Consider the following 16,864-nt stretch of genomic DNA (forward strand, 5'->3'; position numbering starts at 1 on the left):
CTCCAAAGATGATAAGCACATTAAAAGATGCTCAATTTCATTAGTTATTAGGAAATACAAATAAAAACCACAATGAAATATCATTTTATAATCACTAGACTTGCTGTGAAAAAAAAATAGATAATAAAAAGTGGTGGCAAGGCTAAGGTGAAATTTGAATCCTCATACATTCTTGCTCAGAAGACAGAGTGGTGCAGCCACTTTGGGAAACAGCTTATCAGTTACTCCAAATATTACACAGGAAGCTATACAGCAACTTCACTCTTTGGTATACATCCCAGGTAAATGAAAATATATCCACATAAAACCTGAACATGAATGCTTATAGCAGGCATTCATAAAAGACAGAAAATAGAAAGAACTCAAATGTCTATCACCTGATGAATGGATAAACAAAACATGATATAGACATAGAAATGAAATACTATTTGGGAGTAAAAAGAATTAGGGCTTCCCTAGTGGCTCAAACAGTAAAGAATGCACCTGCAGTGTGGGACCTGGGTTCAATCCCTGGGTCGGGAAGATCCCCTGAAGGAGGGCATGCAACCCATTCTAGTATTCTTGCCTGGAGAATCCCCATAGACAGAGGAGCCTGGCAGGCTACCGTCTATGTGGGCCCAAAATGTCGCCCAAGGCTGAATAGCTAAGTACACACAAAAAGGAATTAAGTACTGATACATACTACAACATCATGCAACTTGAAAGCATTATGTCAAAGGAAAGAAGTGAGTCAGTCACTTCAGTATTGTATGATTCCACTAATATGAAATGTCCAGAATAGCCAATAAATAGAGATAAAACATAAATTAATGGTTGCTTCCTATATGTAAAGAAAATTGCACAAGTTAAAGAAACAAGGAAGACTTTATTCAAGGCTATTGTAATAGAGGAGAGAAACTGAATCTCTAAACAAAAGATGTGAGGATGGTCAAGTGACTAAGGGTGTACGAATGCCAAGGTCAGTCGCTTCTAGGAAATAAATATAGGACTCTATTGACCACTTTTGGTTCAAGGTCACAAATGGCCTTGTCTCCATCCAAACTTCTCCCTCTCTTTCACTCATTTTCAACCCAGTCTGACAGCTTTCCCATCCTTCCCTAGTTCCCTCTATTTCTTTATACACAAACATTTCAAGGACTATGGCAGACAGAATATGAGTTGGCATCAATACCCAGAGACCCAAAGCACTGTCTTACTCTCCTTCTTTCTCTCTTGAGTAAATGGGAACCTATGGGAGCCAGGTAATACGTGGAGTTTTGGTGAAAGTCTGCCCCGCAGTGAGTCTACTGCGTCTGCACACCCAGTCAGTACTCATTTTCTCAATTCCTAACCATGTAAGTGGAATTAGTGTACTTGGCTATAGGAGTGACTCCACATTGAGTCCCTGGTCTATGCGTATGTGCGTGTTCAGTCGCTTCAGTCGTCCGACTCTTTGTGACCCTACAGGCCATAATCTACCAGCTTCCTCTGTCCATGGGATTTTCCCAGCAAGAATACTAGAGTGGGTTGCCACGCTCTTCTCCAGGTGATCTTTCTGATCCAGGGATTGAATCTGCATCTGCTGCATCTCCTGCATTGCAGGTGGATTCTTTACCACTGAGCCACTGGGGAAGCCCCCCCTAATCTACGGCATAAGAGCTAATGAAATTTGGAAAGTCAGATGGAATACTTTGAAGCTACCCGCCTTAACCTCTATCCTAGAAAACAATATGTTTTTCCTGAGGAGTATGATGAAGGTTAGCATTTAATTTGCTGTTGTGGTCATTGCAGAATTAAGAGAATTACCCATAGACTATTTCAGGCTCTACCAAGTAGCAGTTCCAATAGCAGCTGTTGTATCACTGCTGGAGCAGATTAATAATACTTCAGGCACATGGTATGTGGTTATTTATTTCACAAGTGCATTTTTTAATATTCCAATTATAAAATAAATCAGAAAGAGTTTGCATTCATGTGGGATGGACAAAATTTAGAGTTTTTTCGCAGGACTATGTCAACTCTACTGCCTTGTATCATACTTAAGTCAAAAAGATTTGGGCTATAGATAAATTCCGTATAAACCATACCAAACTACATTGATGGACACAATGCCAATGTGACACAGTGAGCAAAAAGTGACCTGAGTTAAGAATTTATATAGATCTGTATTATTGATCATTGACATGGTCAGAGACAAAATCTCCAGCAGAGGTGTGCAAATGGACATATGGTGCAGGGCACAAAGTAAAGTAAAATTTTGTATTTACCTTACACAAGAAAACATCCATGATGGAAGAGGCACTGAATAATGAAGTAGACAAAATGATTTAGCCAGTTTTCTTCAGTGACCACCCCAAAAATGGGATGTTAAGCACAATAAAAAAGTGGCCAAAATGGCAGACATGAAGGCTATTTATGGGCCCAATTTTACAAAGTATTTCACCAATGAATATCTAGCTACAGTTGCCTCTGAATGTGTAACGTTAAAAAACAGAAGCTAGTGCTGAGCCCTCCATGTGAGGCTACTCCTTAAGAACCATCCGGCTATGACCCTCATCAGCAGAAGTCTTTAAGACAGTTCTATACATGTGAAACCCTGGTGATCCACTTGGGATTCCTCCTGATAGTCCCTGGTTCCTTGTAACTGTGGACAGACATGCAGTACACTGAGAAGGGTAGCACTATCAAGTGTTCAGACCATCAGAGGGGGTGTTTTATAAGGATTATTTTTTTTACTTAGTATTGATTAATTTACTCAATGTTGATGCCTTATACTGCTAAGTCACTTCAGTTGTGTCCAACTCTGTGCGACCCCATAGATGGCAGCCCACCAAGCTCCCCCGTCCCTGGGATTCTCCAGGCAAGAACACTGGAGTGGGTTGCCATTAGGCTAAAAAACAAACTAACTGCTTATTTTTAGAAAAAAATTTGTTTTCTCTATAGACTTTATCCATAGACTTCTATACGCACTATACAAAAGTGATAATGAAGATTACCTTGAACTCAGGGGGTGTTAGCTCTGTAATACCTTGTTAGAAATTCTCACAGTTTTATCCAGTATCATACCACTGTCTCACCATATTTTCATCAGTCACTTCCCATATTAATTTAGATTAAGATTAATACAAGATTTTACTTAGAAACATATTTCAAAGATGATTCATCCATATATTTTCACTTTCAAGAAAGCAACGAATTTAAGAAACTATCTTCCCTTTGTTGGTTACCCTTAAACATTATTGTGTTGAATAGCATCTGTTTACCCCATCCACCTTTTTACACTCTGTTTTCTAAGAGACTGACCTGGATATCCTATGTCAATGGGTTCCATTTCTGTAGAGCTTGCAGGACAGAAAATTGGGAACTGTGGCAAAAGATAAGAAAAAAATATGAAAATAATGTTGGAAAACTTGTTGCCATGAAGTCTTTCTTGAAGAGGTTCTTTAAACTGGCTGTTTTTCTCAACAAAAGTTGTATTTCCTCTCGTCAGTCATTTAAATATGATTATGTGCTTACAAGTTCTTTAAACTATTCCTCCTTTCTGTCTCCTTTGAGGTTAAAGTGCCTGCCTGGAATTCAGGAGACCTGGGTTTGATCCCTGGGTCAGGAAGATCCCCTGGAGAAGAAAATGGCAACCCACTCCAGTACTCTTGCCTGGAGAATCCCATGGAGGGAGAAGCCTGGTAGGCTACAGTCCATGGGGTCGCAATTCACTTTCACTTTTCACCCACAGGTTATTACATTAACCTTTATGGTTTTCCAATATCCTTCTGCTTCTGTTGTAAATAATATTTTAAATAAAAGTATTGCAGTGGGTGGTATAACTACAGCCATGAAATTAAACATGCCTAGACAGTGTATTAAAAAGCAGAGGCATCACTTTGCTGACAAAGGTCCATATAGTCAAAGCTATGGTTTTTCCAGTAGTCATGTATGAATGTGAGAGCTAAACTATAAGGAAGGCTGAGTGCTTAAGAATTGATGCTTTCCAATTGTGGTACTGGAGAAGATTCTTGAGAGTCCCTTGGACAGCAAGGAGATCAAAGCAGTCAATCCTAAAAGAAACCATCTCTGAAAATTCACTGGAAAAACTGGTGCTGAAGCTGAAGCTCCAATACTTTGTCCACCTGAAAAGAACAGTTGACTCTGGAAAATACCCTGATGCTGGGAAAAATTGAGGGCAAGAGGAGAAAGGGGCAACAGAGGATGAGATGGTTGGATGGCATCACTGACTTAATGGACATAAACTCAAGCAAACTCATGGAGATAGTGAAGGATAGGGAATCCTGGTGTGCTGCTGTTCACAGGGTCACAAAAAGTCGGACACAACTTAGCAACAACAAAATATAGTAACTCAATGTTTCTCAACGTTTCTTCATTATCTCTCTCCTACAAAATTTTTTTAGACATTGCTTTTTCTAATTGTGCCACCCCAACATCCTGCCCTTCTTCCATCAAATACTATTTTGATATTCCAGATTGTTTTTACACTCAAAACTCAACATCCCCCACTTAGGGATACCCCTATTGAGAATGAATGGAAAAGCGATAAAAGAATAAGTAGCCTAATGGGGTTTAAGGGTTTTATATTCATTTCATCAAGGACCTCAATTTGGGGGAGGGAACAGGATATAGTAGGCTTACAGGATATGTGATATATGCCGTAAACCTCAGCTCATGTATACCCAGAATGCATAGATATGGGAACCAAGAGATGAGAGTGAAGGTGGCCTCTCTCAATATTACATATGGTAACATTTTGAGAAATTTTTATTTTTGGCAATGCAACATTGAACTTGGTAGGTGTGGGGGCTCTAGTGCCCAAACAAGGAATGTTAGTTCAAAAAAAAATACAGTCATGATTCCAACAAATTGGAGGCCTAAATTTACTTCTGGCCATTGGGGGGTTCTCATGTCCCTAAATCAATAAGAAGAGAACTAACTGGGGTCATTGATCCCTTTAGTTGGGAGGTATTGGACAAAAAGACTATTATTGGAATCCAGGGGTTCACTGGGTGTCTCTTTATACTTCTATGTGCTTGTTCATAGCCCTGACCATTGAAATACTGTGGTAACACAAGGCGTCAGATTCTATAGGAAAGAGGATTTGGATTACCATGCTAAGGAACTCTGTCCAGAAAGTTACTGGCACAGGGTAAGGAGAATATGGAATATATCATGAATTAGCTCAATTCAATTCAGTTCAGCCGCTCAGTCATCTCTGACTTTGCAACCCCATGGACTGCAGCATGCCAGGCCTCCCTGTCCATCACCAACTCCCGGAGTTTACTCAAACTCATGTCCATTGAGTCAGTGATGCCATCCAACCATCTCATTCTCTGTCATCCCTTTCTCCTCCCACCTTCAATCTTTCCCAGCATCAGGGTCTTTTCTAATGAGTCAGCTCTTTGCATCAGGTGGCCAAAGTATTGGAGTTTCAGCTTTAACATCAGTCCTTCCAATGAATATTCAGGACTCTTTTCCATTAGAATGGACTGGTTGGATCTCCTTGCAGTCCAAGGGACTCTCAAGAGTCTTCTCCAACACCACAGTTCAAAAGCATCAATTCTTCAGTGCTCAGCTTTCTTCACAGTCCAACTCTCACATCCATACATGACTACTGAAAAAACCATAGCTTTGATTAGATGGACCATTGTTGGCAAAGTAATGTCTCTGCTTTTTAATATGCTGTAGCCCTAATCAGTGAAATACTGTGGCAATGCAAGGTGTCAGATTCTATAGGAAAGATGATTTGGATTAACATTCTAAGGAACTTTATCCAGAAAGTTACTGGCAGAGGGTAAGGAGAATGTACAATATATTGTGAATTAAGGCAGTTATAATTAACCTAGATCTTTTAATCAGTTAAAGAAGTGATGACTTAGCCATATTTAATATTATTTAACTCTTTTTCTCTCTTTTTCTCCTACTTTCTTATATGAAAACTGGTTGCAGTTAATATTTTAGATGTCAGATAGAAGTTTGATTGACTGAACAGGCTGTGGGTCTCTATGTGTCTCCTGTATTTGCAACACATTCAGGCCAAAGACTACAGTGTATACTGAGAAACAAAAGAATGAATGGTGCCATATATCTTGTTTGTCTTATTAGATTCACTCTTCACTCTGATCTCCTTCCTGGAAAGTACATCTGTATTGACCATAACAGAAGGCTCTCTTGTCCTCTTCCAGTTGAGTTTTGCCAATAAAGAATCCCAGGCAGATGATCAGACGGAAGGAAGACAGACATGCTGGGTATTTAGTGTACCAGTCCCTTCCCTATGGAATTCCTCAAAGGTTTTCACCCTGCTAACTCTTAAAACAATCTCTTTAATAAATCCTCTTCAATTTATCCTAAATGAATATACCATCTTTATCCTGCTGAGAGCTTGACTTATACATTAACTCTGATATACTGATATTTCTGTTTATATGAGCCTAATTGCAAGATAATATACTTATATTAGTCATATTACCTATAAACGGTATTTAAAGCTAAATTTGGAGGAGCCAAAGAAAGTAATCTTAATCTTGAAAGCTATAAAATTAATTCAGTTTAGTTCAGTTCAGTCACTCAGTCATGTCCGACTCTTTGCGACCCCATGAATCACAGCACGCCAGGCCTCCCTGTCCATCACCAACTCCCAGAGTTCACTCAGACTCACGTCCATCGAGTCAGTGATGCCATCCAGCCATCTCATCCTCTGTCGTCCCCGTCTCCTCCTGCCCCCAATCCCTCCCAGCATCAGTGTCTTTCCCAATGAGTCAGCTCTTTGCATGAGGTGGCCAAAGTATTGGAGTTTCAGCTTTAGCATCAGTCTTTCCAATGAATACCCAGGACTGATCTCCTTTAGAATGGACTGGTTGGATCTCCTTGCAGTCCAAGGAACTCTCAAGTCCAAGGGACTCTTGAACTCTCCAACACCACAGTTTAAAAGCATCAATTCTTCAGCACTCAGCTTTCTTCACAGTCCAACTCTCACATCCATACATGACCACAGGAAAAACCATAGCTTTGACTAGATGAACCTTTGTTGGCAAAGTAATGTCTCTGCTTTTGAATATGCTATTTGAGGTTGGTCATAACTTTCCTTCAAGGAGCAAGCGTCTTTTAATTTCATGGCTACAGTCACCATCTGTAGTGATTTTGGAGCACCCCCCCAAAAAAAAAAAAATAAAATTAATTGCTAGTGTGTAAAAAACAGAACACAATCTGACATGATAAGTTGAATAATAACGGGGTAAGACATAATTCTATTGAAAACCAAGTTTGTTTTCAGAAGACTGCATGGTAATTTACATACTATTCAACTGATGGACAATAATCTTAATTGAATTATTCTCTATATTTGTGTTTTTTCCACTCATATGCAGGTACAAATCATTGTACACTTAATGAGTCTTAATGTATTTGACTTGAAGTGAGTGAGTGAGTGAAAGTCGCTCAGTCGTGTCCGACTCTTTGCGACCCCATTGACTATAGAGTCCATGGAATTCTTCAGGCCAGAATACTGGAGTGGGTAGCCTTTCCCTTCTCCAGGGGATATTCCCAACCCAGGGATCAAACCCAGGTCTCCCGCATAGCAGGCGGATTCTCTACCAGCTGAGCTATGAGGGAAGCCGTATGTGATTATTTTTAAAAACTAACAATTCTATTTGTAAATTTTATAGCCCCACATATAAAACTAGAGGCCAATTAAAATATTTTTAAAATATAATTAAGATGATTTTCTTAGGAAAAGGAAAGTGAAAGTTGCTCAGTCGTGTCCAACTCTTTGCGACCCCGTGGATTGTAGTTCATGGAATCCTCCAGGCCAGAATACGGGAGTGGTAGCCTAATGCTTCTCCAGGGGATCTTCCTGGCCCAGGAATTGAACTGGTGTATCCTGCATTGCAGGCAGATTCTTTACCAACTGAGCTATCAGGGAATTTTCTGATTAAATGTATCATCGTCACTGTTTCTTCCCCCAGGGTATAGGACAGTGAATGACCTACTTTTCATGAATTATAATAAACAATCAATATTTATTGAATGAACAAAACCTAGTTTTAAAAAAAAACTACAAAAGATAATACATAAAGGATCCAAAAGTCTTATGTAAAATCTAAGCATCTAAGCTAAATTCAAAATAATGGGAAAATGAATATAATGTAAAATTGTTCACAATTTTCAAATTTTGTTTATATAATCTTTTAGAGATATAAAACATAAAAAAGTAATCATTATCAATAACAAAAACATGAGATTATTCTAGTCAACTCTATCAATTAAAATGATGCATGACCCAGACATTTAAATTAATAATCACAATTTTCTAGAATGGGGAATGAACAACTTGGATTTTCCTTTTTGTAGTCCGATAAACTTTGTTGATTTAGTCCATTTTGGAAATCCACATCTTTCAAATTTGCATTGTGACCCATCAGATTAAAAAGCAGAAATATCTGTTCTATAATTCAGAGTGATCTCTGTATATAATGATGTATGTCTACCCACTTTATATATGAGAATGTATATTTATTGAACCAGCTATTGAGTAATTTTTATTAACTTAAACTGCCTATGAAATTCTTGCTTATATGAACTGTGTCTATGTCATGACTTGATTGTCCATAAACCAGAAAGGTAAATGTTTATAAGTCAATAAAGGGAAGTTTTTAAAATTATCAACTAAAGTAATCATCTCACAAATTATATTAAACTCCTCTCTAGTGATTTTAATGAAATTACTAAGAACCCTAAAGGGAAAAAAATCAAAGTTCCAATCTATGTGTTCAGAAAATTTCATTCAAATAAGAGAGATAAAGAATAATCATCCTTCCCTATTTCCACAAGGCAGCCTGAATTTCTACCTGTGCTCCTGGCTTAATTAACAAGATGCTGCATTTATTTTCAAAGGTGGCGTTGCCATGTCAATAAATCATATGGTCACCCCAGAGATAATGCATACCCAATAACTAAAATATAAAGTGGTAAGTAATAACTATTAGGATATAAGCACAAACCAAGTACCACTGCAATTCCTATTTGGGTGAGTTCAATTCTCCCTGGAGACCAGGGAAGGCTTCAAAGCAGAGATGGCAGTTATGTCAGATCTTAAAGAAAGAGGAAGATTTCAATAGAGATAAGATGTATGGAATGAAGCTTATTTAAAATGTGTTTATACGGAATATGGGAAAATCACATTAAAGTTTGAATGTATGTTAAATATGGATTTTTTTAAATAACAAATTTGTTTCTCTTTATTACTGACCTTGCAGCCACTATTCAGTGGGAGAAATTTTAGATTTTAGTTTTATTCAGTTTCAACCCTCTCCCATGAAGATAATTTAATCAAGAGACAGACACAATAAAACACAATGCTCAGTCTCTCACATTTTTTACTTTTTCATTCAGAAGAATATTTACTGTGAACTATTTGCAATGTTTTAACGTGGTTGATTTTTTGTTAGAATTTTAAGAGTAGTACTATTGGTGGTGTTGTTCTGCTGCTGCTGCTGCTAAGTCGCTTCAGTCGTGTCCGACTCTGTGTGACCCCATAGACAGAAGCCCACCAGGCTCCCCCGTCCCTGGGATTCTCCAGGCAAGAATACTGGAGTGGGTTGCCATTTCCTTCTCCAATCCATGAAAGTGAAAAGTGAAAGTGAAGTCGCTCAGTCATGTCCGACTCTTAGCGACCCCATGGACTGCAGCCAACCAGGCTCCTCCGTCCAGGGGAGTTTCCAGGCAAGAGTACTGGAGTGGGGTGCCATTGCCTTCTCCAGTGTTGTTGTTTAGTCAATTCTAATTAGTTAAGAATGCTATATTTTTCACTCCAACAATATTTCCATCACACTTTCCTCATCTTGAGTGAAAGGAGAGTGGCTGCTGGTATTTAGGGGTTCCACTGAAAATGCTGTTGTTATTGTTTGGTTGCTAAGTCATGTCAGCTCTTTGTGACCCCATGAACTACAACATGCCAGGCTACCCTGTACTACACCATCTTCCCGAGTTTGTTCAAACTCATGTCTACTGAGTCAGTGATACCATCCAACCATACCATCCTCTGTCGCTCCCTTCTCTTGGCCTCAGTGTTTCCCAGCATCAGGGTCTTTTCCAATGATTTGGTTCTTTGCATCAGAGGGCCAAAGTATTGGAGCTTCAGCTTCAGCATCAGTCCTTCCAGTGAATATTCAGGGTTTATTTCCTTTGGCATTGACTGATTTGATCTCCTTGCTGTCCAAGGGACTCTCAAGATCTTCTCCAACACTACAGTTCAAAAGCATTAAAAAAAAAAGAAAACACTCAGCCTTCTTTATGGTCCAACTCTCACATTCACACATGACTAGTGGAAAAACCATAGCTTTCACTATATTGACCTTTATTGGCAAAGTAATGTCTCTGCTTTTTAATTTACTATCTAGATTTGTCATATCTTTTCTTTCAAGGAACAAGTGTTTTGTTTTGTTTTGTTCTAATTTTGTGGCTGCAGTCACCATTCACAGTGATTTTGGAACCCAAGAAAATAAAGTCTGTCACTGTTTCCATTGTTTCCCCTTCTATTTGCCATGAAGCAATGGGACCAGATGCCATGATCTTCATCTTTGGAATGTTGAGTTTTAAGTCAGCTTTTTCACTCTCCTCTTTCACCTTCGTTAAGAGGCTCTTTAGTTCCTCTTCATTTTCTGTCCTTAACGTGGTATCATCTATGTATCTGAGGTTACTGATATTTCTCCCAGCAATCTTGATTCCAGCTTGTGAGTCATTCAGCCCAGCATTTCACATGATGTACTCTGCATATAAGTTAGATAAGCAGGATGACAATATGCAACCTTGACATACTCCTTTCCCAATTTTGAACCAGTTCATTGTTTCAGGCCTGGTTCTAACTGTCATTTCTTGTTCTGCACACAGATTTCTTAGAAGACAGGTAATTTCTAAGAAGACAGTCTGGTATTCCAGTCTCTTTAAGAATTTTCCAGTTAGGTGTGGAAAACCTTTCCACACAGTCAAAGGTTTTACTGTAGTCAATGAAGCAGAAGTAGATGTATGTTTGGAATTCCCTTGCTTTAGGCTAAGGGTGCTATGTTTTTGAAGATCACCCTTACTGTCATATAGAGTTCTGTTATGCTAGCTGTATCAGTGCAGCAATGGCATCCCAGAATTACTCCCACTACTCTCTACTATGATAGCTCAACCTACTTCATGACATGAGGATGCAGGGCAAGAGGATTTAATATCATATGAACATGTCTGATGGCAGCAGAGATTAGAAGTGTGTGGGTATTGATGGAAGAGAAAAAAAACTATAATGAATTAAATGTTCAGAGCCAGAAACTAATCTGTTAAAAAATTTCTTCCAATTATCAAATTATAAAATTGCCCAGAGAGTCTCTCTCTGTCTCTCTGTCTTTGTCCACCCTCCACTCTCTGTGTCTGCCTTTGTCTGTCTCTGTCTCTCTCTCAATATATATGAGATTCTATGTCGAACAATTCTATGCTTGACATAGAATTGATCAGAGTCCAGTTTTGTAAGGCACAAACCTGCAGCAATACTACCAAGAGTTAGGTCTGAAATCAGAGACCAGTAATACTCAAAATCCACTTCCCTTCAGTTTGGTTAAAGCATTATGGTCCTTCCTTATAGACTTAGTCTCATCTCAGTACTTTCTATGACTTCCTACTTGGGTGACTCACCTGCCTCAGTGACCTCAATACCATCCTCAAAACCTAGCAGTCAGCACTCTCACTACCTTCCAGGTCCCACCTCAATTCATGCAAGGATTTTGAAAAATCAAGCCTTACCATTATTGCCTGACTCAGAGGTTAAAGCCTCTGCCTGCAATACGGGAGACCTGGGTTCGATCCTTGGGTCGGGAAGATCCCCTGGAGAAGGAAATGGCAACCCACTCCAGTATTCTTGCCTGGAGAACCCCATGGATGGAGGAGCCTGGTGGGCTACAGTCCACGGGGTCACAAAGAGTCGGACGTGACTGAGCGACTTCACTTTCCTTATGTTATATGACCATCTACTCTGATATTGGGACCCAAGGTTGATGTGGGAGAAAACACCTGGGAGATAGTTTTATATACTAAGCCGAAAGGAAATGGATTAGGGCACGCTCTCTATTTCATTATCTGACTCTACATACCATGTCAAAGACTAGAAAGAAAAATCAGAAGAGGAGTTTTAGCAATTTTGCTTTCTTCTGTCTCCCTGCTTCCACAATCGCATGGGACAGAGAAGGACTGGCTTATTCCCATTCTCTGTATCTTAACTCCTTTCTAGTAAGAACAAAGAACCTTCAAGCCTAGTTGTCACAGGAGGAAGAGGCATCTTCTATTTGCTATGGCTATGTACTTTATTGCATGTTCAGATGTGTCTGACTCTTTGCGACCCCATGGACTGTGGCTTGCTAGGCTCCCCTGCCCGTGGGATTTTCCAGGCAAGAATACTGGAGTGGGTTGCCATTTCCTACTCCAGGGGATCTTCCTGACCCAGGAATCGAAGCCACATGTCTTGAATCTCCTGCATTGGCAGGCAGATTCTTTAGCAACCATGCCACCTGGGAAGCCCTCAAAATGTTAAGTGGGAGCTGAAACAGTCTAGTCATTTTTTTTTTTTTTTCCTCTTCATAGAGCCCATTCTTCATGTTCAATGTCTTACTAAAAACAGGAAGATTCTACCCTCTCCTTCCCAGGATCTATACACTTCCTGACTTAGTTCTGGAGGTGGGAGGTGGAAAACTCAAACATGATTTAAGGGGGAAATTAAAATGCATATGGGTCATCATTTGCAAAATATTAATCATGGTACACAAGCTTGTGTCTTTAAGCAGCTTTTCTTTTTCATTTATCTTGTTCATGACCCAACCCTCCTTTTCAGAATGGAAACAGAAAAATGATAAAATAAATTCTGAGACACTTTTTAAGAGTATATAATATAAAACTGATAGTTTTAAAAAAGAAAATCTCTGCTCCAGCCATTGTTAGTACCTTTTGAAACTATGAATTTTATTTTCCTGGGATAAAAGAACTTTCATGAGCAAAGTCCAGGAAACAATGCCTATATAAGACTATTGAAACTTTTATGCATATGAATAAAAATAATATTATCAGTACTCTGTCATAATTTATAGGATAACTCTCAAATCACATATCTGATTTATTTTCTTTTAAATACATATTTAATAAAAATAAACTGTATAGGTTAAAGTACCAAATGGTAATACAGAATCCCAACTTATCCCACAGAAAATTCTGTTATTCTGATGCCTAAAAGTAATATAATAAAAAATCCCTTAGCTTTTGTCATATTTTCTGTGATAGGAAGAAAGGGAAGAATTCTGTCTTGAAAATCACTTTTAAAATTATTTTTTCTATCACTGCAACTATTTATATTAGATATTTGCTCTATTGGGATAATGAACCTGTTAATTTTCTTCAAGATCAAAAATCTGGAGATTACAGGGTCCAAGTTGAGCAGAGCTACTCAAGAATATCTTCAGGGAACCATGCTTCTATCCTTCTCTTCTGCCCCTAACACATACCTTTTCTTCCCTGACCTTAAGAAAGGTGCTGAACTTCTGATGATCATTTTCAAGTTCTAGAGATGAGAAAGGTGATAAAAGAGGGTCAAAAGCAAAAGCCTTATTTTCAAGAGATTCTGACATTTCATTCATGAGGTAACTCCTGGGATATCCTTCTACATTCTACTGGTCAAAACTCTATATTCTGACCAACTCTGTAAGGAAGTTGTAAAGAGACTGGAGTAATTAGTGTTTTGTTTCCTGCTACTGCTGCTGCTGCTGCTAAGTCGCTTCAGTCGTGTCCGACTCTGTGCGACCCCATGACGGCAGCCCACCAGGCTCCCCCGTCCCTGGCATTCTCCAGGCAAGAACACTGGAGTGGGTTGCCATTGCCTTCTCCAATGCATGAAAGTGAAAAGTGAAAGTGAAGTCGCTCAGTCGTGTCCGACTCTTAGCGACCCCATGGACTGCAGCCTACCAGTCTGCAGCCTCCGTCCATGGGATTTTCCAGGCAAGAGGACTGGAGTGGGGCGCCATTGCCTTCTCCTAGTCGACAGTAAAGGGATGAAGAAAGGTTTTCAGTGAGCTATGAGTAAGCCAACTGTCAGCAGCCCACACTGGCATAAGGCTGTCTTTTGGCATGAGTTCAAACTTAAAGGATCTTTGAAATTACAAATTACATTTCTACAATAAAGATTTATTTATAGCAAATGTTCATGATTTGGGGTAAAGAGTACATTAACTAGTGACTGACTGTACCATTTTACATGCTATGTAGCATCTAGTACAATTAAAAATCATTCTGATCTATCATGGTAAAAGTTTCTTCATGACTGAGACAAAAATTCTCAGTCAAGAACATAGTAAGCTGACAATATTTTCAGTTATAAATAAAAAGTTAAGGTGCTCAATATTATTTTTTTCCCAGGAAACAAAAGAAATTGATTTTCAGCTGAAATTCTACCTGAGCCTCAGTGAAAAAATCTTTTGGTCAGCATATTCAAAGGAACACAAAAATTAAAAAAGGAAAAGGCAAAAGTCATGAATGAGGATGAACTTACTCAGGAGAATGTCATATTTAGCTCCTTTATTTCCTACAGGTAAAATTTTTATTACAGCTACAGTTAAAGGAATTATACTGGATTATGCACGATAACTATGACAGGATGAGAAGTTTGAGGATAAGGGTCAGATGGCATCTTAAACTTGTCTGAAATAACTGACTGTCCAGTGACAGACACCTAGTGACGAGAATACAGGAGCAAAGGAGAGCGATGTCAAGATCTTTGAGCCATACTTTGAACTCAGCCTACAGAACATGATATTACTATGCGTCCTGAGTTTAGGGGCCATTATCTAGGGTAATCAAGAATCACAGTCTAGGGTGGTGGATCTCCATTGTGATAGAGGAACAGCACTTTAGCAATGGCTACAATAAAAGGTCTAGATATCAGTGTGTTGAAAAACTAATGCTTTTCTAGTTGCCATACTGAACTTCAGAAGTCGATTTATTTTAGTGACAAGTGTGGCTCTTGGCTATTATGTGAATACTACATTTGGGGATTAGCGGAAAACCTAACAATACTGAAGAAATAGCCACAGGTTAAAATGTCTTAGAACTACTCCCCTCCTTTGCACAATAGAGCATTAAAGGCTAGCAAATCATGAATCTTGTGTCCTACAATCAACCTCAGGCAGGGTGCTGGCTTGCTGCCTGAAGATGACCATAACTATGATAGAACACTGTTTTATCAGCCCTTTGTCCAATGTGTAGCTGCCGTCCCTAAAAGGACAGAGAGGTAAGAGAAGAAAAGGAAGACGGTGGAGGAAGGCTAGCCTACTTCAGAGACCTCTTTGCCAGGCGCTGTAATGTACAAATGTGAAACTAAAAGAATAAAAACTTAAACATTGTGCATGACCAAATCTACTTAGGTCAGGTGACAATGAAAAATATCTTACCCTATGGACTTTATATTCTAACATAAATGAATGATATAGACAAAAATATAGTGAAACAGTGCAAGACTTATGGAAGCTTCTCAGGACAGATCCTTGCCCCACCTAACGTCCTCAGCTGACATTTTGTCTTTAGGAAAACTTTAGCCAAAAGATAAATTTATGACGTCTGTAAGGCGTCATAGAAGTGAGGAGATGCAGAATCAAAAGAATAACAATCAAAACAGGTCAAAATAATAGTTTAGTCATTAAAGAAAATTCAAAGACCTTTAGTTTCTCTTCAAGGGCTATAGATAATATTCTGAGCCATATCCTTGGAGGTATTTTGTAGAGACTGGAACCCTCACTACGTGGAAGAAATTAATTGCATAATGACCAGACTGTAGCCATGACACACATTGCCACAGTTCTGAGAAATTGGCCTCAAAGAAATGGGGCAAAAATCAATCCTTGGTGGTGAAGAGTAACTGCACTTAGAAAAATCAAGATAGTGCTGATCAGACCACCACCTGACTAATTTCAAGATAACTGTCAGAGCTCACTACACTGTTATGCATGTAGATTCCTCTGTCTGCCGATATACACCCAAAACTCCCTTTTAAAAACTCCTTCCCCTTGATTGACAGGGGACCTTGGCTTTCCCCCCAGGTTGCAGACTTCCTGAATAAAGCAACTTTTCCTTTCTACAGCATGTTTCTCTTGAGTGTTGGCTTCTGAGTGGCAAGCAGCTGGACCTGAGTTTGGTAACAGTCTATACTAAACTACTTTATTGAGTATTCATAGAATGCCTTTGGGAGAAGGCAATGGCACCCCACTCCAGTGCTCTTGCCTGGAAAATCCCATGGACTGAGGAGCCTGGTAGGCTACAGTCCATGGGGTCGCTAAGAGTAGGACATGACTGAGCGACTTCACTTTCACTTTTCACTTTCATGCATTGGAGAAGGAAATGGCAACCCACTCCAGTGTTCTTGCCTGGAGAATCCCAGGGACGGGGGAGGCTGGTAGGCTACTGTCTATGGGGTCACACAGAGTCAGACATGACTGAAGTGACTTAGCGTAGCATAGCGTAGAATGCCTTTGAGTGAATGATGGTTGAGTCAAGATCTGAAGGAAAGGAACTGAAGCATTTTTTTTTTTTAATTATATCAGATGGTTTTTTTTTTTCCAGGTATCAACAGGATTTGGGAGCTCTTCTTCCTAAAATGTACATAAACCAAAGTTGTTAGAACTGCCTGCTAACCATATAAAATAAATAGTAGGTGGGAGAAAATAATCCTCGGTTTAAAAAAATAGTTTGGACATCTAGCTTTGACATGTGGAGAGAGACAGTGACTATACTGTACTTTATGATACATAAACTGAGATTGGAATATAAAATATTTAATGTCTCTTTCTACTCTAAAATTTAAGTGGTTCTTATT

The sequence above is a fragment of the Bubalus bubalis genome, chromosome 4, assembly GCF_019923935.1.
Source record: "Bubalus bubalis isolate 160015118507 breed Murrah chromosome 4, NDDB_SH_1, whole genome shotgun sequence".
Classification (NCBI taxonomy): domain Eukaryota; kingdom Metazoa; phylum Chordata; class Mammalia; order Artiodactyla; family Bovidae; genus Bubalus; species Bubalus bubalis.